Source organism: Heterodontus francisci, chromosome 50 (genome assembly GCF_036365525.1).
Source record: "Heterodontus francisci isolate sHetFra1 chromosome 50, sHetFra1.hap1, whole genome shotgun sequence".
NCBI lineage: Eukaryota > Metazoa > Chordata > Chondrichthyes > Heterodontiformes > Heterodontidae > Heterodontus > Heterodontus francisci.
In genome coordinates, this window is record NC_090420.1 from 6,233,305 (window position 1) to 6,254,637 (window position 21,333).

The 21,333-nt window shown below is 46.6% G+C and overlaps 1 non-coding gene across 1 annotated transcript; it reads left to right on the top strand.

Annotated features, from left to right (window-relative positions):
• Positions 1 to 20,984: 20,984 nt before the first annotated feature.
• Positions 20,985 to 21,075, top strand: trnar-ucu (transfer RNA arginine (anticodon UCU)). Its single transcript is given in 2 exon segments — positions 20,985 to 21,021; positions 21,040 to 21,075. It is a non-coding gene; the product is annotated as a tRNA-Arg (tRNA).
• The last annotated feature ends 258 nt before the right edge of the window (positions 21,076 to 21,333 follow it).

Genomic DNA, 21,333 nt, shown 5'->3' on the forward strand with positions numbered 1-21,333 from the left:
GACCTCTGTCTGTTACCCTGTTGATCCAAGAGACCAGTCAATAAATTACACTCTTTATAAACACAGAAAGCTGCCTCACAGTGTTGGACAGAGTTAAATACACTGATGTCTTTTGAAAAAAGTTCATCTTACGGGTTGTTACTGAGCCCACAGAGCAGGGCGGGCCCAGGCTCCAGCCCCAGCCTGTGCTGTGTTAGCTGATGCCACCTGGTGTGATACTGAGCAACACGGAACAGGAAAGGGCCTGGTTGTATTCATGGCCTGTGTTGTGTTAACTGATCCCACTCAGTGTGGCAGGATCCACACAGAACAGAATGGGCCCAGGCTCCTTCCTCAGCCTGAGGGATGATAGTTCTTCTCACACGTTGTTGTACAGAGCGCCACACAGAACAGGGAAATCTCAGGCTCCATTTTAGGAATCTTTTTCATTTGTCAATCTGTTAACTGTAAGCGGCGGGAGGAAGGTCCGGTTCAGCAATTTAAAACGGGACAAATATCAGCTTCCACTCTGTAAAAGGAACAAATTAGCGACTAACCGCTTCTCACAGGCTTCTCGGGGACTGACAGAAACGAGCGGTTTCTGATCCCTTCTCCTGAAAGAGGCGGATAATGCTGCAGGGAGCAATGAACTGCCCTTCACTTTCTGGCTGCTAATACATCCCTGACTTTAAACAGTTCAAACAGCGACTGATGCTTCTGCCGGAAAATGAGCAGATTCACCAGAATGATCCCGGTCCATCATGGCCAAAGACATCTAGCTGGCCCGCCGTATCCGCGGGGAACGCACCTTAAACCCAGCTTCAGTAACAAGTGTAACAAGGGCTCTTTTCAGAGCCACCAAATCAGCAAAGGAAAGAGCTGCCATCTCTGTTCATCATCAAACCCATTAGATTGGAGGGGCGGTCACATGGTTTCTGTTTTGTCACATCACTTTCCCGAAAGGCCTGTAGGACTGAGACCTGATCTGGAATTTAAAAAGCAGCATTACCGGAGACTCATTGCTGTTCAGCACAATCTCAACCCCGCTCCTGGGATCCGTTAGCTGGCATTTGGGGAAAAGAAATGGATCCCGGTTTTATTTGGAAGGCATTAATGGAGCCGGGTCCGTTCACAGGAGGGTTATTTGCAAACATTACCCAATGAGTTCACTAATATTTGAATCCATTGGAGATCAGTACACAGGATATGTAAGGCAGCTCGGTCACTCTGACTGTAACCGCCAGTTCCCCGGGGCTGCAGACCCTGACACTGCGGGGAGAGAATCCCCGACCCTATCCCGCCGCCGGGGGAAACAGACAGCTCTGTGTCCGGAGAATAGGGAGGGCCGGGGGGAAGGCACATATTAAAGCGCTGCAATGGACTCAGCTCCTGTGTGTGCACAACTCTCACTGATTCCGTCCTCTGGGAACAGTGCGGTCTAAACAGATCAGGTTAGGAGAGAAACACACAGCCCGCGAATGGCCTCTTCCTTCCTGCATCTACTCTGTTCCGGGAGCAGATTCTCATTGAGAAGCGGCGCTCAGATCACCGGAGAGAAAAAAAAACACGATTCAAACTGTCCAAATGAAAAACAGAGAATTAACCCGGACACTTCCATTATTAAATTAATTCATCAGCTCCGAACCAGTTCACGTTAATGTACCGGGATAATCCCGGGATTTATCAAATCGAAGGCAGCGGGATTTATTAAATTGTTGATTCTGACACCCTGTAGTTCACTTCTTCACTTAACTAAAGGGGGAGATATGTGAGCAGAGAAACAGAGCGAAATCCAGAGAGGGAACTGAAAACACACCTGGACAGATGTGAAACAGGTCAATCCACTGTTACAATAACTCCATCTCTGATTCCCTCCTGACAGTAACCAGCCCTTTCACAGAGACTGTGGGTGGCTCTGAAAAGAGCCTTTGGTTTATTAGATGACATTTTGGCCGCTTTACTTTTTCTGGGAGCTCTGAGCGCTGGTTTTCTTGGGCAGCAGCACGGCCTGGATATTAGGCAGCACCCCGCCCTGAGCGATGGTCTCCCCTCCCAGCCCCTTGTTGAGCTCCTCGTCGTTGCGGACGGCCAGCTGCAGGTGTCTGGAGATGATGCGGTTCTTCTTGTTGTCCCGGGCCGCGTTGCCGGCCAGCTCGAGGATTTCAGCGATCAGATACTCGAGCACAGCAGCCAGAAAGACCGGGGCTCCGGCACCCACACGCTCAGCATAGTTACCCTTTCTCAGGAGCCTGTGAACACGGCCCACCAGGAACTGCAGTCCAGCCCGGGAGGAGCGAGACTTGGCCTTGGCCCGAGCTGTCCCGCCGGTCTTTCCTCTTCCAGACATTTCCACAATCTCACAAATACTTTCACAAAGAATGAATAATTTCCTTAGCATTGATAGCATATCGCCGGCAGTCAGGATGGCCGAGCGGTCTAAAGCGCTGCGTTTAGGTCGCATTCTCCATTAGAGGCGTGGGTTCGAATCCCACTTCTGCCAAGTTGTGCTTTGACTGAACTGGAGGCGTTTGGGAGCAGCGGTAAAGAGCAAAGAGAAAGCAGGAAAGAACATGGACAAACAAAATAACAATGGACCCAAAGATGTTGCATCAAAACATGAGAGTAAGAGGCAACTAAGCAAACAACAGAGCACCTAAAAGATCAAAAATGTCACCTTTGTATCGGGTTGGAAGATGTTGCCGATATCCTTAATGAATACTTTACTGTTTTCCCGAATGAGAGGGTGATGCAGATATTGTTATTAAGGAGGAGGAGTGTGAAGTATTGGACGTGATAACTTAAGGAGAGAGGAAGTCTTAATGGGATGAGCATCGTTGAATGTGGATAAATCATCGGGACCAGTTGAAATGTACCCCAGGCTGTTGAAAGAAGCCAGGGAAGAAATAGTGGAAGGTCTGACCATCATTTTCCAATCCCTCACTGGATACAGGTGTGGTGCCAGAGGATTGGAGGTCTTGTAACGTTGCAATAAAAGCAAAATACGAGGCAGATCAAGCATGGCTGATCCTTTCGAGTAGAGAAACAGGGCTGAATTCCCTGAACCAGTGCGACAGCTTTCAGAATAGAAGGAGCCTATACACACCTGATGGGTTCCACTTAAACAAAAGAGCTGGAGGTGTTGACGGTCAGAACAGATAAAATGTGGAGGAGTGTTTGAAGCAGATGCTGTGTGGTTACTGTAGTTGTACTATGGAGTTATTTCAAGGAGGTGATTCTGAATGTAATGGATCAACGTGGACTCGTCCAAGGCAAAGGTTCTAAACTTCCCTGTGGTCCAGCCTGGTTGAATGGAACTGAAGCAAACAAATCATCCAGAAGTGGAAAAGAAATATAAGGCCATGAAAGCACAGAATTCAGATGGATGCAATACCAGATGGTATGGCAAGAGTGTAAAACAGCAACAGACTGGTGAATAAAACTTTCCCATTGAATGAGACAAGAGAAAAGAAGGGTAATAATAGTGTCAGGTGAGTTGTGACACGATTCACATTCCACCTTGATCTGAATAGGACTGTTGAAGGGAGTGATTGAGAAGAATAGAGGAGAAATGAAAAGAAAGGAGAAATAAACAAAAGGTCTTTTGATTTTAGAATGCTTGCTTTTGGAAATGATAGACTGTAAAGTGTGTGTGTCAGAAGATATAGAGCGAAGTTGGGTATGACAAGATCACAGGAAAGTTGTGCCCTGAGACAAGGTGTGTGTTGACAGGAAAGCTGCTTTCTTTTGCATAATATGTATTTTATTCATTTAATTTGTGCAATTACATTGCAAAGCAGTTCAAATTTAATATTACATAAGGTACAATACAGATCAGTTTCCTTCCATAATGTACATGATGTATCTCACTATCCCTGCCTGCACAGGTTATATTTACAGTATTTGCATTACACATCAAACATTCTCTGGTGCAAACAGCCCGAGGGGTTTTCCACGGGTTCCAGCCACTCACTGTACTATGGCCTACTAGGGCCTTAGACTGCAGCCTTTCCCCATTGAGTCTCCATGGTGGCTTCCCCAAGCTGTAATGCCGTCCCACAGCACATAGTCTTGGACGTTGCAATGTGCCAGTCTGCAACACTCGGTCATGGACAGCTCTTTGCACTGGAATACCTGTCCCACGGCCGGGCTCGTTCTCAATAGAGATCATTTCAAATGAACATTTCCTAAATCCGTGCTTTCTCTCTCGCAATAAAGAGAACAGGATGTCTGGCAGATTCAGTGTGAGACAATAACACTGCCGGGTAAAGGCCGCTTTCCAACTCCAATCTGAACACAGGAGATTCCCCAAACAGCTGCAGTAAGGTGCTGTAAACTGCTGGAAGCGGATGTGTGTGGAAATGGTGATGTTACTGAGGAGGTTTCTTGTTATAGAATGGACTGTGTTTAGGTGGGAATATTACTGAGTGTTAATTGCATCGGGACCATATTTAAGAGCTCCGGCTTTCTGGAAAGCCTTGACTATGAAGGCCGAGTCTGGAAGGGTTTGTGTGGAGAGCTGGGTTTCGGTTCTACTGTTAATAAAGGGTTTGAAATTGGCAGCCCAGAGGAAACTGGAGGTGGAGCTGAAAGATGAGGGGCCGTTCTCTCTCTGTCTGTCACTCTGGGTGTCTCCTCCATCTAGCTCTCTGTTTAATCTTCACTCTTGTCTCCTCCCCTCCCTGCTCTCACTCTGCCTTTCTCAGCCAGGTCTGGGTGGCCTGTATAAAAAGGAGCCTGACAGAATCAGCCTCTTTTATTGTGCACTGATTTGAGGCAAGAATCAACATGTCTGCCAGTAAACAAGAGTATGCTCCAGGCTGGCAGCATGTTAGAATCCATGAGGAAAGGCATCATCACCCTCATCGACAAGCGGAAGGGGGAGAGGACAGAAATAAGAAATTGGTGGCCCATTTCACTGCTTAATGCTGACTACAAGATTCTGTCAAAAGTCATAGCCAGTCGATTCAAGTCTGCTCTGGAGTTGGTGATTCACCCTGATCAGACCTATACTATACCAGGCAGGACAATCTCTGATAGCATTGTGCTACTCAGGGATATGATCACCTATGTACGGGACAGGAGGGTGGACACCTGCCTCATCAGCCTGGACCAGGAGAAGGCTTTTGACAGGATATCGCACACTCACATGATGGATGTGCATTCCAAAATGGGGTTTGGGGAGGGAATCTGCAATTGGATCAAACGACTCTACACAAACATCAGTAGTGCAGTCTCAATCAATGGGTGGGAATCAGAAAGTTTCCCGATCCAATATGGAGTCAGACAGGGCTGTCCTCTCTCCCCTGTCTTGTTTGTTTGCAGTATTGAACCCTTTGCTGAGTCTATTAGGAAGAATGCGAGCATCAGAGGGGTGACAATCCCAGGCAGCGGAGGCACTCAGGTTAAAACCTCCCTGTACATGGATGACGTCGCCGTTTTCTGCTCGGATCCACTGTCTGTGCGCAGACTGATGAGCATCTGCGACCAGCTCGAACTGGCCTTGGGAGCCAATGTTAAACACGGCAAGAGCGAGGCCATGTTTAGTTTAGTTTAGTTTAGAGATACAGCACTGAAACAGGCCCTTCGGCCCACCGAGTCTGTGCCGACCATCAACCACCCATTTATACTAATCCTACACTAATCCCATATTCCTACCACATCCCCACCTGTCCCTATATTTCCCTACCACCTACCAATAGTAGGGGCTATTTATAATGGCCAATTTACCTATCAACCTGCAAGTCTTTTGGCTTGTGGGAGGAAACCGGAGCACCCGGAGGAAACCCACGCAGACACAGGGAGAACTTGCAAACTCCACACAGGCAGTACCCAGAATTGAACCTGGGTCGCTGGAGCTGTGAGGCTGCGGTGCTAACCACTGCTCCACTCTGCCGCCCTGTTCTTTGGGAACTCGGCTGACCGATCCTTTGTCCCCTTCACCGTTAGGTCAGACTACCTGAAGGTGCTGGGGATATGGTTTGGAAGGGCTGAGACGTGCACCAAAACCTGGAAGGAGCGAGTAGCCAGGGTACAACATAAGCTGAGCATGTGGGAGCAGCGATCGCTCTCCATTATGGGTAAGAACCTGGTCATCAGGTGCAAGGCGCTCACATTGCTGTACGTGGTGCAGGTCTGGCCCATACCGCATTCCTGCGCTGTGGCGATCACCTGAGCCATTTCCCGCTTCATCTGGGGATCCAAAATGGTCCGAGTCCGGAGGGACACGATGTTCAAACCTCTGGATAAGGGCGGGAAAAATGTACCCAACGTCGCCCTCATCCTTATGGCTACCTTTGTGTGCGGCTGCATCAAGCAGTGTGTAGCTCCCCAGTTTGCAAACTTCAAGTGTCACTACGTGCTGTGGTTCTATCTGTCCCCGGTGTTGCAAAGGATGGGCCTGGTCATATTGCCGCGGAATGCTCCATCCAGTTGGACTGTGCCGTACTGCCGATCCTTCATGGAAAAGTTTCTGAGGAAAAACACCTTTGACCACCAATCCATCAGGCAGTGGTCTGCACGGAATATCCTCAAGGCCCTACGGGAAAAGGAGATGGTGGAACCTGTCGGATGCTCCCCTGAGCAGAAGTCCAAAGTCATTTGGCAGAATGCCTCATCACCAGAACTTTCAAACATGCACCAAGATGTAGCCTGGCTGATGATGAGAAGAGCCCTCCCTGTCAGATCCTTCCTGCACACCCGAAGTCTCACCCCATCCACACGCGGCCCTCGAGGTGGCTGTGGTGGAAAAGAGACGTTGCCCACCTCTTTCTGGAATGTGTCTTTGCAAAGCAGGTGTGGAAGAGATGCACTGGTTTTTGTCGAGGTTCATCCCAAGCAGCTCTGTAGCACAGGAGTCTGTGCTCTATGGGCTGTTCCCAGGGACGCACACCGAGATAAACATCAACTGTTGCTGGAGGACTATCAATTCGTTGAAAGACGCTCTTTGGTCTGCCCGAAACTTGCTGGTCTTCCAGCGCAAAGAGTTGTCCATGACCGAATGTTGCAGACTGACACATTCCAAGGTCCAGGACTACGTGCTGAGGGACGCACTAAAACTTGGGGCAGCTGCAGCAAAGGCTCAATGTGGAAAGACCACTGTGTAAGGTCCCCTCACCAAGCTGAACTGAGGGGCTGGATCCATGGGAAACCACTCGAACTGTAGCCAGAAAATATTTGTTTGCTGTAAAATGTACATGGCATGACAATGAAATGGAAGGGTTGTGAGGCAACTCACTCCTGTATTGAAGGAAACTGATCTCCTTTGCACTCTTCGTATTGTTTGACTTGGTGCTTTTTGGAACTGTTTTGTAATGTATTTTTTTTTTACAGATTTTTATGAATAAAGTATATTTTGGAAATTAATAAAAGAAAGTCTGGCAGAGGGAAAGGAGGGAAAGGACTGGGCAAAGGCGGAGCAAAGCGGCACCGCAAAGTGCTTTGTGATAATATCCAGGGCATCACCAAACCAGCAATCCGCCGCCTGGCTCGCCGTGGCGGGGTCAAGCGGATCTCGGGTTTGATCTATGAGGAGACTGGCGGGGTGTTGAAGGTTTTCCTGGAGAATGTGATCAGGGATGCGGTCACCGACACTGAACACGCCAAGCGCAAGACGGTCACTGCCATGGATTTGGTGTACGCTCTGAAACGGCAGGGCCGCACTCTCTACGAATTCAGCGGCTGAACAACTCGACCCTTTCCAGCAAACACAACAAAGGCTCTTCTAAGAGCCACCCACCGCCTCACAGAGAGAGCAGTGACCTGGAAACGGGAGCTGGGATAGGCTGTTTAGAACTGTCTGGAATAAATCTGTGCTGTGTTCGAGATACAAAACTCGAATCCCCAAATTTGACATTTCATTTGTAGCAAGGATGTGCAGTGGATTTGATTTTCTAAACGGGCTGTGTAAACAGTGCCCAAGACTCTACAGTTAGTTATTTCCCCCGTCCACACATGCCCTCAGTGAAAAGCCACATCACTCCTCCAGGATCACTCATTGTTTTCATAGAATTTCAAAATGATTTCGATGCAATGAGGGAATCCGGGAGTTTTGCAGCAGCCGTTGAATCGGTCACTGGAACCAGACCCACTTGTGATGTTATTTCCCCCGAGACGGTGTTTCCTGCACTGAAACTGACAGGGTTTGTGAAACTGATCAGTTTCAGCTCAATCATTCAGGGACCTGGAATTCCCGCAGTTTGAGCCCGCGCTATCCAGAGCCCACTAAAATAAAAGCAAAATACTGCGGATGCTGGAAATCTGAAACAAAAACAAGAAATGCCGGATTCACTCAGCAGGTCTGGCAGCATCTGTGGAAAGAGAAGCAGAGTTAACGTTTCGGGTCAGTTCCGAAGAAGGGTCACTGACCCGAAACGTTAACTCTGCTTCTCTATCCAGAGCCCACTTCGGATTGGTCACCCTCTTCCCATTCGAATGTCTTAACCAATTGCCGAGCCTCGAATTAGAAAATGCAGCAAATCATTGGCTTAAATTGTCGTCCTGGCAGAAAGGTTGAATTCAAAAAAGCCGCCAATTTCAGTGTTGGGCAGAATCGAATTACTCAACGAATCTCAATAACGAATTGGCAGCACATTTTATACTTTCCCCCATTTTCCTTTCCATCGATTGGGGTGCTAATTCACTCAGGTGCGTTTCCTAATCCTAACTGTCATCCTCAGATCCATTTAACATTTCAGTAATCCTATTAAATACAAAAGGAATTTTATGTTTGAATTTCCATTGGAAGATAGTGAATTAGCACCCCGATCGATGGAAAGGAAAATCGGGCAGAGGATAAAATGTGCTGCCAATTCGTTATTGTGATTTGTTTATATAACTGACCAGGGCTGACTTCACCCGAACGCAGCTACTAGCTCCCACCCCACTGACCGCTCTCCCCCCTCTGCAACTCGCTTTCTCCCCCTCCACCCTTCTGGCGAAATTCCGCACTCTGGCTGTTCCCTCTCCGCACCCCCACCCCCCACCCTGTCCCAGCCCAGCCCACAGCTGCTAGCTATGGCCGTGACACTCGCACCCACATTTCTTCACCAGGCGCCACCTGTAGAAGCAGGAGGGCCTCAAGGGGTGACGGGGCGATGTAGGAGTGAGTGGCTGAGAGGAGGGAAGCGGCGCGGCCTGGAGCGAGTGGCCAGAGAGTGGGGTGGTGCGAAGCGAGGAACAACTGGCCAGGGGAGTGGGGGGGTGGGGGAGCAGCGAGGTCTGGAGCGAGCGGCTGAGGGGGGGAATCGTCGAGGCCTGGAGTGAGTTGCCGAGGGGGGAGAGCTACAGCTTCAAAATCTCCCATTCAGCCACTTCCTCCAGCCAAGTGGTGGGGGGATGGGGTGGCTAGATACCCAATGACGCTTTATCACGCATGCACGAAGATGGATTTGTTGCGGAAATGTGATGACGTTGGCGCTGCAAAATGACATCATCCCGTGCACGCGCCACTCAATCCTGGCAAGATGTCAAAAATCACTGTGATTTTTTGGTCTTTTCAGTGCACTCCTCTTTCTTTAGTTGCCTCTTACTCTAATGTATTGAAGAAACATCTTTGGGTCCATTTTCATTTTACTTGTCAATATTCTTCCATGTTCTCCCTTCACCGCTGCTCCCAAATCCCTCCAGTTCAGTCAAAACACAACTTGGCAAAAGTGGGATTTGAACACACGCCTCCAGAAAACACTACGACCTGAACACAGCCCCTTAGACCACTCGGCCATCCTAACTGCTTCATGCTTACAACAAAAGCTGAGAAATTATCCATTCTTTGTGAAAGTATTTGTGAGATTGTGGAAATGTCTGGAAGAGAAAACACCGGCAGGAAAGCTCGGTCCAAGGACAAGTCTCGCTCCTCACGGGCTGGACTGCAGTTCCTGGTGGGCCATGATCACAGGCTCCTGAGAAAGGGTAACTATGCTGAGCGTGTGGGTGCCGGAGCCCCGGTCTATCTGGCTGCTGTGCTCGACTATCTGACCGCTGAAATCCTCGAGCTGGCCGGTAACGTGGCCCGGGACAACAAGAAGTTTTTAGTTTTAGAGATACAGCACTGAAACAGGCCCTTCGGCCCACCGAGTCTGTGCCGAACATCAACCACCCATTTATACTAATCCTACACTAATCCCATATTCCTGCCAAACATCCCCACCTGTCCCTATTTTTCCCTGCCACCTACCTATACTAGCGGCAATTTATAATGGCCAATTTACCTACCAACCTGCAAGTCTTTTGGCTTGTGGGAGGAAACCAGAGCACCCGGAGAAAACTCATGCAGACACAGGGAGAACTTGCAAACTCCACTCAGGCAGTCCAAGGAGTGAACCCGGGTCGCTGGAGCTGTGAGGCTGCAGTGCTAACCACTGCGCCACTGTGCCGCCCCTAGAATGTTGAAGAAGACCCGCATCATCCCCAGACACCTGCAGCTGGCCGTCCGCAACAACGAGGAGCTCATCAAGCTGCTGGGAGGGGTGACCATCGCTCAGGGTGGGGTGCTGCCTAATATCCAGGCCTTGCTGCTGCCCAAGAAAACCAGCGCTCAGAGCTCCCAGAAAAAGGAAAGCGGCCGAAATGACATCTAATAAACCAAAGGCTCTTTTCAGAGCCACCCACAGTCTCTGTGAAAGGACTGGTTACTGTCAGGAGGGAATCAGAGATGGAGTTATTGTAACAGTGGATTGACCTGTTGCACATCTGTCCAGCTGTGTTTTTTAATTTGCTCTGTTTTTCTGCTCACACATCTCCCCCTCTAGTTAAGTGAAGAACTGAACTACAGGATGTAGAATCAACAATTCCCAGGAGCGGGGGGTGAGATTGTGCTGAGCAGCAATGAGCCTCCAGTAATGCTGCTTTCTAAATTCCAAATCAGCTCTCAGTCCGACAGGCCTTTCGTATTTTAAATATCATAACAGAGCTGAGCGGGGGTGAGCGCAGCCTCAGCTGCACCGAGTCTCAGGGGCTCTCAGGACCCCAATCAGAGCCACCAGGCCTGGCAGGCGTGCAGCAAGGACCCCGGGGGAGGGAGGGTGCACCATTAAAGTGATGGTGCAGCACCTCCCCCATCCTCGCCGCCACTTCCCGGTTTCTTCTCCCGTTTATCTCAACATTAAGAAGACGCTTTTGCTCTGGACTACACTGGTTATAAAGTAAGACCCAACTTTGTCTCTGAAAGTGATGAATAGCAGCAACAACAGCAGAATCCAACCCCTGCAGTTACATGTGAACTTGCTGATGTTGCAGCAGATTGAATGACTGAGTGAATCCCTTCCCACACACATGGCAGGGGAACGGCCTCTCCCCAGAGTGAGTGTGTTGGTGTTTCAGCAGATCATTACTGCTTTTCAAGCTCTTCTCACAGTCAGGACATTGAAAAGGTCTCTGATCAGTGTGAACAAGTTGATGTTCAGTGAGGTTGGATGACTGAGTGAACCCCTTCCCACACACGGAGCAGGTGAATGATCTCTCCCCAGTGTGAACTCACTGGTGTTTCAGCAGGTTGACTCTGGCTGGGTTCAGTTCGACACTCATTGGTTCCTCTCTCTCTCCTCCCCTACCGGTGCTGATTCTGACTGTATGTACGTGCTCTCTCCCCCTCCGACCCTCCCTGTCCAATGTAGTATCTCCCAGTTTTGGTGATGTGCTCTCCCTGACCTGTCTCCATTTCTCCTTCTGATACAGACTTGCCCTGACTGTCACTATTTCATAGAATCATAAAGCACAGAAGGAGGCCAATCGGTCTTTTGTGCCTGTGCTGAATCTGTGAAAAAAATGATGCAATTAGTCCAACCCCCTGCCTATTTCCCCATAGTCCTGGAGAAATTCACTTTTAAATATTTGTCCAATTCCTTTATGAAAGTTATAATTGAATCTGTTTCCAGCACCCTGTCAGACAATTCATTCCAAATCCGAATCAGTTACTGGGTAAAAAGATCTCTCCTCACCTCCCCTTGACATTTTTGGCCAACAATCCCAGCTTCACCACCCTGTCCAGAGAACTGAAACCCCTCATCTCTGGTATCATTCTCGTAAATCTCCTCCGAACTGTCTCAAAAGCTTTGATGTCCTTTCTGAAACCTGGTGCCCACAACTGGACACATTACTGCAGCTGAGATCGAGCCAGTGACGCCCACATCCCACGAACGGATAAAAAAACGCTCCCTGCCAAATCCCCAATTCTTATCCATTTACAGATGCTCCTTGCCCAGTCCCCAAATCTTATTCATTTAGAGACGCTCCCTTCCCAATCCCCAATTCCTATCCATTTCCAGACGCTCTCTGACCAGTTGACCTTGCTGGCGGGCAGTTTCGGGACGCCTCACAGGGAAAAGCTTCACCGCCACCCGCAGGGACACAAACGGGATTGTTCCATCCTATTGTGGCCTTGACGCCCTGCTCCAGCTGTGTGCACCCGCTACGGGCGCGGTCTCCCTGCACTTTGTGAATATTCCGCTACAGCTGCAGATGGAGGTCAGCCACTACCGCGCCTGCTCCTTATCAGAGACAAGGCAAATTCTAGAGCGCAGAGCATTCTGGGTACCACAACTGTCATTAATGCCAATCTCTGACATGATAATCAGGTTTTATTTCCAACATTTCATTTCCTGGTATGTTAGTGCGTGTTTTCTTTTGTACCTGTCAGTGCCTGGGAGGAGAGAGTCAGCTTCACTTTGTAGCCGTGAATTTCTGGTGTGAGAATGTGGGTTTTTACTCTGTATGTTTCAGTTTTTGGTTTGTGACTGTTTCTGCTATTGCTATGTGAGTTAACTTTGTGGAAAGACATGCAGTGGTTTTTGTCGATGTTCATCCCAAGCAGCTCTGTCGCACAGGAGTCTGTGCTCTCCGGGCTATTCCCAGGGACGCACACCGAGACATACATCAACTGCTGTTGGAGGACTATCAATTCGGTGAAAGACGCCCTTTGGTATGCCCGAAACTTGCTGGTCTTCCAGCGAAAAGAGTTGTCCACCACCGAATGTTGCAGACTGGCACATTCCAAGGTCCAGGACTACGTGCTGAGGGACGCACTAAAGCTTGGGGCAGACGCAGCAAAGGCTCAATGGGGAAAGACCACAGTGTAAGGTCCCCCCACCAAGCTGAACTGAGGGGCTGGATCCATGGGAAACCCCTCGAACTGTATCGGAGAAATATTGTGCGCTGTAAATGTAAAAATGTATATGGCATGACAATGAAATGGAAGGGTTGTGAGGCAACTCATGATTGTACAGAAGGTAACTGATCACCTTTGCACTGTTTGTATTCTTTGACTTGATGCTGTTTTAAACTGTTTGGGAATGTAATTTTTACAGATTTGTATGAATAAAGTATATTTTGGAAATTAAAAAAAATGTGAGTTTCACCACATATCTGTCAGCAACTTTATGTGAACATCAGCTTTTGTCCAGATCTATCAGTTTCTGATATAGAGTCATAGAGTTATACAGCACAGAAACAGGCCCTTCAGCCCATTGTGTCTGTGCTGGCCATCAAGCACCTAACTATTCTAATCCCATTTTCCAGTATTTGGCCCGTAGCCTTGTATGCTATAGCATTTCAAGTGCTCATCTAAATACTTCTTAAATGTTGTGAGGGTTCCGGCCTCTACCACCTCTTCAGGGAGTGCGTTCCAGATTCCAACCACCCTCTGGGTAAATTTTTTTTCCTCAAATCCCATCTCAACCTCCTGCCCCTTACCTTAAATCTATGCCACCTGTTTATTGACCCCTCCGCTAAGGTAAAATGTTTCTTCCTATCTAACCCATCAATGCCCCTCATAATTTTGTAAACCTCAATCTTATCTCCCCTCAGCCTTCTCTGCTCTAAGGAAAACAACCCTAGCCTTTTCAGTCTCTCTTCATAGCTGAAATGCTCCAGCCCAGGCAACATCCTGGTGACTCTCTTCTGCACCCTCTCCAGTGCAATCACATCCTTCCTATAGTGTGGTGCCCAGAACAGTACACAGTACTCCAGCTGTGGCCTAACTAGCATTTTATACAGCTCCGTCATAACCTCCCTGCTCTTATATTCTCTGCCTCGGACGATCTATATTGGCCTGTAATCTAAGGCTTTCCTCCTCACTATTTACGACACCACCAATTTTCGTGTCATGTGTGAGAAAGGGTTTGATTCTATCCTTATCAGTATCCGTTACATGCATGTGTTTTTAATCTGCACCCCCTCTGTTTTATTCTCTGTACTTGTCAGCCTCTTGTAGGTGAGTCTGTGTTTTGCTCTTTATCTCTCAGTCTTCGAAGTATGAGCCTGGGTTTGTACCTAATTTTCTTTGTACCTTGCAGTATGGATATGGAAGAGAGGATTTTACACATTAACTGCCAAATCCTGATAAGCGATTTTTGGGTTTCACACAGTATCTGTCAGTTTCTTGTCTAGGACTGTTGGTTTTACTCTGTCCCTGGCATTTTCTGGTTTGTGAGTGTGGGGTTTACACTGTACCTGTCAGTTTCTCAGATGTGAGTGTTGGTTTCACTTTGTATAGAATCATAGATCACAGAATACTTACAGCACAAAAGGAGGTTTCAGCTCATCGTGCTTGTGCTGCCTCTCTGCACAAGCAACTCAGCTCATGCCACATCCTCATGTATTCCATGAAAACCTGATTTTTTTTTCCCTTCAGATAATTATCATATATCCTTTTGAAAGCTATGGTTGAATCTTCCTCCGTCACACTCTCAGGCAGTACATATCAGATCTTAACCATTTGCTGCATAAAAAAGGTTTTTCCTCATGTTGCCTTTGGTTCTTTTCCCATTCACCTTAAATCGGTGTCCTCTGCTTACTCAGCCATGAGTAATATTTCCCATTGCTTTCTCAGCACTGATGAATTGTGAAGCGGGAGACCGCCAGAAGTCCCACTGAGCCGCACTGACTCCCAGCTGAAAAAGAAATGAGATAAAGTTCAATCTTTCACAGCGAGATGCTGCAGAGAGTTAAGAGTCCCGAATGAAAGAGAGCGTTTCTCATACTGTTGTTGAATTTCATTTCAAACACTCCTTGTACTCTCTGTTAATGAAGCCTAAAAAATGGAAAAACTAAATGGCGCTCAAACTCACAACCCTGAGATTAAAAGTCCCATGATCGACAGACTGAACTGAATATATCACTTCTACTGTACCTCTGTTTGGATGGAGGCAACTGTGTGCTCCAATGCAAGGGCAGCTTTCAAATCCTCCCATGGGTCCACACGTCAGACTAAGTTCCATGTTGTAAACTCAAGCAAAGGAAATCTGCTCACTTCCAAAATTATCAGCAAATTGAAGCTGATTACGATCAACATCATCAGAGGTCAGAACTACCTGGTGAAAGAAGACACCCTGAAGAAGAATCCACAATTATTCAAAGGCATCGACAAAGTGAAAAACAAGAAAATCGATGAGTCAATCCAAGCTAAACAGAAACACTGAAGAATTCCATTCCAGACCAGAACACAATTAGAGGCATTTTTTGTATTCAAAGCTGGGCATTAGTATTTAATAGTTGATATATAATTTTGAATATATTTGAATTTCTTTATTCATTTGGCACTGCTGAACATGAAGCAGTCTTAAATCATTTAATTTTTTTTTTGTAAAATCTGACTTACCAGATTAAAATATTATATCAAGGGAGAAATTTCAAAGATTACTGGACCAGTAATCCAGAGGCCTGGACTCAAGATCCAGTGACAGCCAGGACGTCAAGGCGGGAAACACTCCGCACTAGTCTGCAGTGAGCGATTCCATCGAAGGTAGAGCACAATCTCTTTAATATAAGAATGTATATTTTATACTAATTAATCACTCAAGACCTTCCTGGTCTCTGCATCTCAGCTGCTCTCTGGATAAACTTGCAGAAAGTATTTCAACCTGCAAAGCAGGAGTCTAGGGAATGTATAATGATATTTTCTAGCCTTCGGGCAATATTTTAATCAATACAGTGTGGGACAACCTGTCTGGGCACAACTCCATGACTTTGTCTTTCACTAGTGACCTAACAATCACTAACTTCTATGGTAACAATCTTCAGCTCATCACCTCCGGTACGTAGCTCCAATCTTAATGTACATTTAAACAACCTTTCAAGTCCAGTTACAGTTTTTGTTGCTTACCTGCACAAGCTTAAAAAGTGAAAAACGGAAGCAAGTTTAACTGAACATTCTGGTGGTCAGTTCGGGCACGGGAAAAAAATGAAAGGACTCGGACCAGGTCGGATGTGGTGCTGTCAGGCTTGGGTCGGGTTTCATTTGCTGACCCGAGCAGGCCTTTAGTTACTGTTGCAACCTTATATTCCCACTTGACAATCTGTATATTTTGTTCATTTCAATTTTGTCGACAAGCTCTTTCAAACCAGTTCCCCGGTCCTCAAGCAGGCTCAGTTTGGAAATCGATTCCGCTTTCTGGAAGGCTGAAAGCAATCGATGACCTTAAACAAAAAATGGCAACAGAGAAGGGCTCGTCTGGGATTTGAACCCAGGACCTCTCACATATTAATCACTTTTATACCCAAAGCGAGAATCATACCCCTGGACCAACAAGCCACCATTGGCATGGTTTTTATTCGCTCCTGTGGAATTTCACTGGCACCCACAGCCGATCGTGCATTTTTTTCAGATCAAAACAATATCCTACAAAGCTGAAATAAAAACAGAAAGTGCTGGAAATACTCAGCACCTCTGACAGTATCTGTGGAGAGAGAAACAGAGTTAACATTTCAGGGTTTTCACCTTTTGTTTGAGCCATCTTTTCAGACTGCTTCTGTCCATCCAATCTCAATTTTTACTCCATCCACATTCTAAGGGTGGTGCAGTGGTGTGCACTGTAGCTTCACAACTTCAATGACCCCGATTCAGTTCTGTACACTGCCTGTGTGGAGTTTGCAAGTTGTTTATGTGGGCTTCCACAAGGTACTCTGCTTTCCTCCCACAACGAAAGACTTGTGGGTTGATAGATAAATTGACTGTTGTAAATTGGCCCCAGGGTAGGTGATAGGAGAAATGTGGGGATGTGGTAGGGAATTCTGGGTTAACATAGGATTAGTATAAATGGGTGGTTGATGGTCAGTGCAGACTCAGTGGGCCAAAGGGCCTATATCAGTGCTGTAGATCTCTATAACCATTCTCTAAGCAAATGCATTTTTCATGAATTCCTCATTTCTTTTATTAACGACAATTTTATATTTCCGGCCCTTGCTTCATACGATTCCACAAGTGGAATCATGTTTCCATCAACCCGATCAAACCCCTTCACTATTTCCTCATATTGCAATGTTTCTTTAACCCTGACAGACTGTGGAGTTTCTGCTGCTTGATTGCAGTTCTTGCTTCCCGCCAGTAGATGTCACCTCACTCCAATACGGTGAAGTTTACAAATCTGAGAGAGACACAACAGGAAATAATTGTTCACATTATAGTGAATGTGTGGGATTTAGAAATACTAGGAGTGGAGATGAGTTATTATTGAATTTGTCAAACCAAACATATGTTATAATGTTGTGTTAAATCTGTCACTCTGTTGTCTTGATTCTGAGAGTGACATCGACTCATCGAGACATTGGGTCATTTGTGGTATAGAAGGAGGCCATTTGCCCCATCGAGTACAGGCCAGCTCTCCATGGAGCGATCTAGCCAGTCCCACTCTTCTGCTCGATGCCCCTAGCCCTGTAAATTTATTTCCTTCAAATTGCCATAGAAATTCCTTTTGAAACCAACAATTGTCTCCACTTCCTCCGCCCTCGGGGGCAGCGAGTTACAGATCATTACCAATCACTGTGTAAAAAAGTTCTTCTGCACATTCCCCCTGCATCTCTTGTCCAAAACCTTCAATCTGAATCCCCTAGTCCTTGTACCAATATTAATGGGAACAATTTTTCTTTGCCAACTTATCTAAAACTGTCATAGCCTTCGACACCTCTATCCATTCTCCCCTCAATCTCCTTTGATACAGGCAGAAAAAAACCCTGTTTTTCTAACCTAACCTTGAAACTAAAACCCTCCATCCCTGGAACTATTCTGGTAAATATCCTCTGCATCCTCTCAAGAATCCGCACATCCTTTCTAAAGATTGGTGAGCAGATCTGAATGCAACACTCCAATTGGGGCCTAACCAGAGTTCAGCATAACAACCCTGCTTATGTACTCAATGTCTCTATTTATGAAGCCCAAGATCCCACATGCTTTGCTAACCACTCTCGCAATATGTCTTGCCAACTTCAAAGAATGATGGACATGTACTCCAGGTCCCTCTATTCCAGCACACTCTTCAGAACTGTAGCATTGAGTATATATTGCCTCTCCCTATTCCTTCTGCTAAAATGCATCACCTCACACTTGTCACTATTAAATTCCATCTGCCACCTGTCTGCCCATCCTACTAGCCGATAACTATCCTGTTTCAGGCAGTTCATATCATCCTCACTGTTTGCCACTCCTCCACGTTTGGTGTCATCGGCATATTTTGAGATTCTACTCGATATTCCAAGATCCAAGTCATTAATCTGTAGCAAAAAAAAGCAATGGTTCTAGCACTGACCCTTGGGGAACACCTCTGTCGACTATCCTCCGGTCTGACCAAGAACCATTTCATATGACTCGCTGTTTTCTGTCCTTAAACCAATTTACTATCCAAATGGACACTGACCCTCCTAATCCATGAACCTCAATTTTGTTAACCACCCTTTTATGTGGTACTTTATAAAATGCTTTTGTAAAATCCATATAAACAACATCCACTGCATTCCCTTCATCAACTTTCTCAGATAGTTTATCACAAAATGCAGTTAGATTCATCAAGCATGAACTTCCATTTATAAATCCATGCCCACTCTCCTTCATTAACTCAAACCTCTCCAAATGACTTGATTTTTCCATGACCTGTTGGTCTTGTGCTTATAGCAAGCTCACCACAGAGCATGTATTTGGCAATGTGACTGTCATTCATTTGGCCCAGTCAACAGAGCCGCCTCTGACTCAAGAGGGCAAACATGCTGTGGATCCCTGCACGCTGGTGTACTTCCTCATTCGGCACTCTGTCCTGCCAGGAGATGTCCAATATCCATCTGAGGCAGTGGAAGTGGCAGCTGTTCAGCTGCTTTTCTTGGCTTGTATAAGTTGTTGATGATTCTCTACTATAAAGGAGGGTGCTGAGAACACAAGCCTGGGACACGTGGAGCTTTGTATTTACGGTCAGTTTGCTGTCGGTTCACACCCGTCTTCTCAACTTTGACATGACAGCTGCAGCATTGACAATCCTGGTGCTGATTTCAGCATCAAGGGACAGATTGCTGGTGATTGTTGATCCAAGGGATGTGAAGCTGTTGACAACCTCCAAAGTGATGTTGTCAATGTTGATGGAAAGTGGAGTCTCTACGTCCAAGTCTCTACGTCCAAGTGGAGTCTTGCCAAAAGATGAACAGCTTGTCGTCAGCTCTGATATACAGGTGAACACCCCATCTGAGTCACTGAAAGTGTACAATAGCAGCATGGAGAAGAATACACCAATTATAAAGGATGTGATAACTAGACAGTTAGAAAATAATGATATGATTGGGCAGAGTCAACATAGATTTATGAAAAGGAAAACAGGCTTGAAAAAACCCGTTGAGTTTTTTGAGGATGTTACCTGTAGAACAGATAAAGGAGAACCAGTGGATGCTTTGGTAATGTCCCACACAGGAGGTGAGTAAACAAAATTAGAGCACATAGGATTGGAGATAATATACTGGTTTGGATTGAGAATTGGTTAACAGACCGAAAACAGAGAGCAGGAATAACGGGTCCTCCTCAGGATGGCAGGCTGTTACTATTGGGGTACTGCAAGGATCAGTGTTGGAGCCACAGCTGTTAACAACCGAAATAAATGATTTGGATGTAGGGATTAAATGTAATATTTCCAAGTTTGCAGATGACACAAAGCTAGGTGAAGTGTGAGCTGTGAGAAGGATGCAGAGAGGCTTCCAGGGAACCTGGAGAGGCTAAGTGAATGGGAAGGTACATGGCAGATGGAATATAATGTGAGTAAGTGTGAAGTTCTCCACTTTGGTGGAATAAACAGAAAGACAGAGTATTTCTTAAATGGTGAGAGGTTGGGAAGTGTTGATGTCCAAAGGGACCTGGGTGTCCTTGTTCATGAGACACTAAAAGCTCTTGTGCAGGTGCAGCCATCAATTAGGAAGGCAAATGGTATGTTGGCCTTCACACGAGGGGTCATGAGTACAGGAGTAAAGATGTCTTGTTGCAATTGTATAGAGCCTTGGTGAAACCGCGCTGGAGTATTGTGTATAGTTTGGTCTCCTCATCTAAGGAAGGATATAATTGCCATAGAGGGAGTGAAACAGAGGGTCACCAGACTAATCCCTGGGATGGTGCGATTGTCTTATGAGGAAACTGGGCCTGTATTCCTTAAAGTTTCGAAGAATGAGAGGTGATCTCATTGAAACTGATAAAATTCTTATAGGGCATGACAGTGTGGATGTAGACAGGATGTTTGCCCTGGTTGGTGAGTCTAAAATCAGGGGACCAAGTCTCAGAATTAGGAGTAGGCCATTTAAAACTGAGATCGAGTTGAATTTCTGCACTCAGACGGTGGTGAATCATTGGAATTCTCTACCCCAGAGAGCTGTGGCAGTTCAATCATTGAGCATGTTCAAGACAGAAATTGTTAGAAATCTTGATCCTCATGACATCAAGGGATATGGGGAGAGCACGGGAAAGGGGTGTTGAGGTCGATGATCAGCCATGATCGAATTGAATGGCAGAAAAGGCTCGACGGTCTGAATGGCCTACTCCTATGTTCCTCTGTTCCTAAGAGAGTTGGCGCCAGCACGCAGCCTTGCCTTACCCCACTGCTGATCTTGAAAGTGTCTGATGTTGCTCCATTGTAACAGATGGAACTGTGCATGTTCTCGTGGAAAGAAGAGATGATGCCCAAGAGTTCAGGAGGGCAGCCGAGTTTCCATCGCAGTTTGAAGAGTCCGTCTCTGCTGACAAGATCAAAGGCCTTGGTGATGTTTATCAAACTGTGTGCGGTTCTGTGGCGCAATGGATAGCGTGTTGGACTTCTAAATAATGATAAAGAAGGCATTCAAAGGTTGTGGGTTCCAATCCCACCAGAGTCAGATTTTGGACCAGAGACAGAAGAGCACGACGGAACAGAGAGTTAACAAGTGTGTCAAAAGCACCGACTCAGAGACAGAGTGAGAGAGAGAGGAGCAGAGCTGGGGGAAAAAAATCAAAAAAATGACATGACAATGGAGAGTGAGAGCAGGGAAACAGAGAGCCGCTGGGATGAGTTTGCAGGATTTGGTTCTTGCTTCGGTGCAGTGGAAGGAGCTGTTTGGTGAGGATCTGTTGAGCTGTGACATCACAGGCAAGCA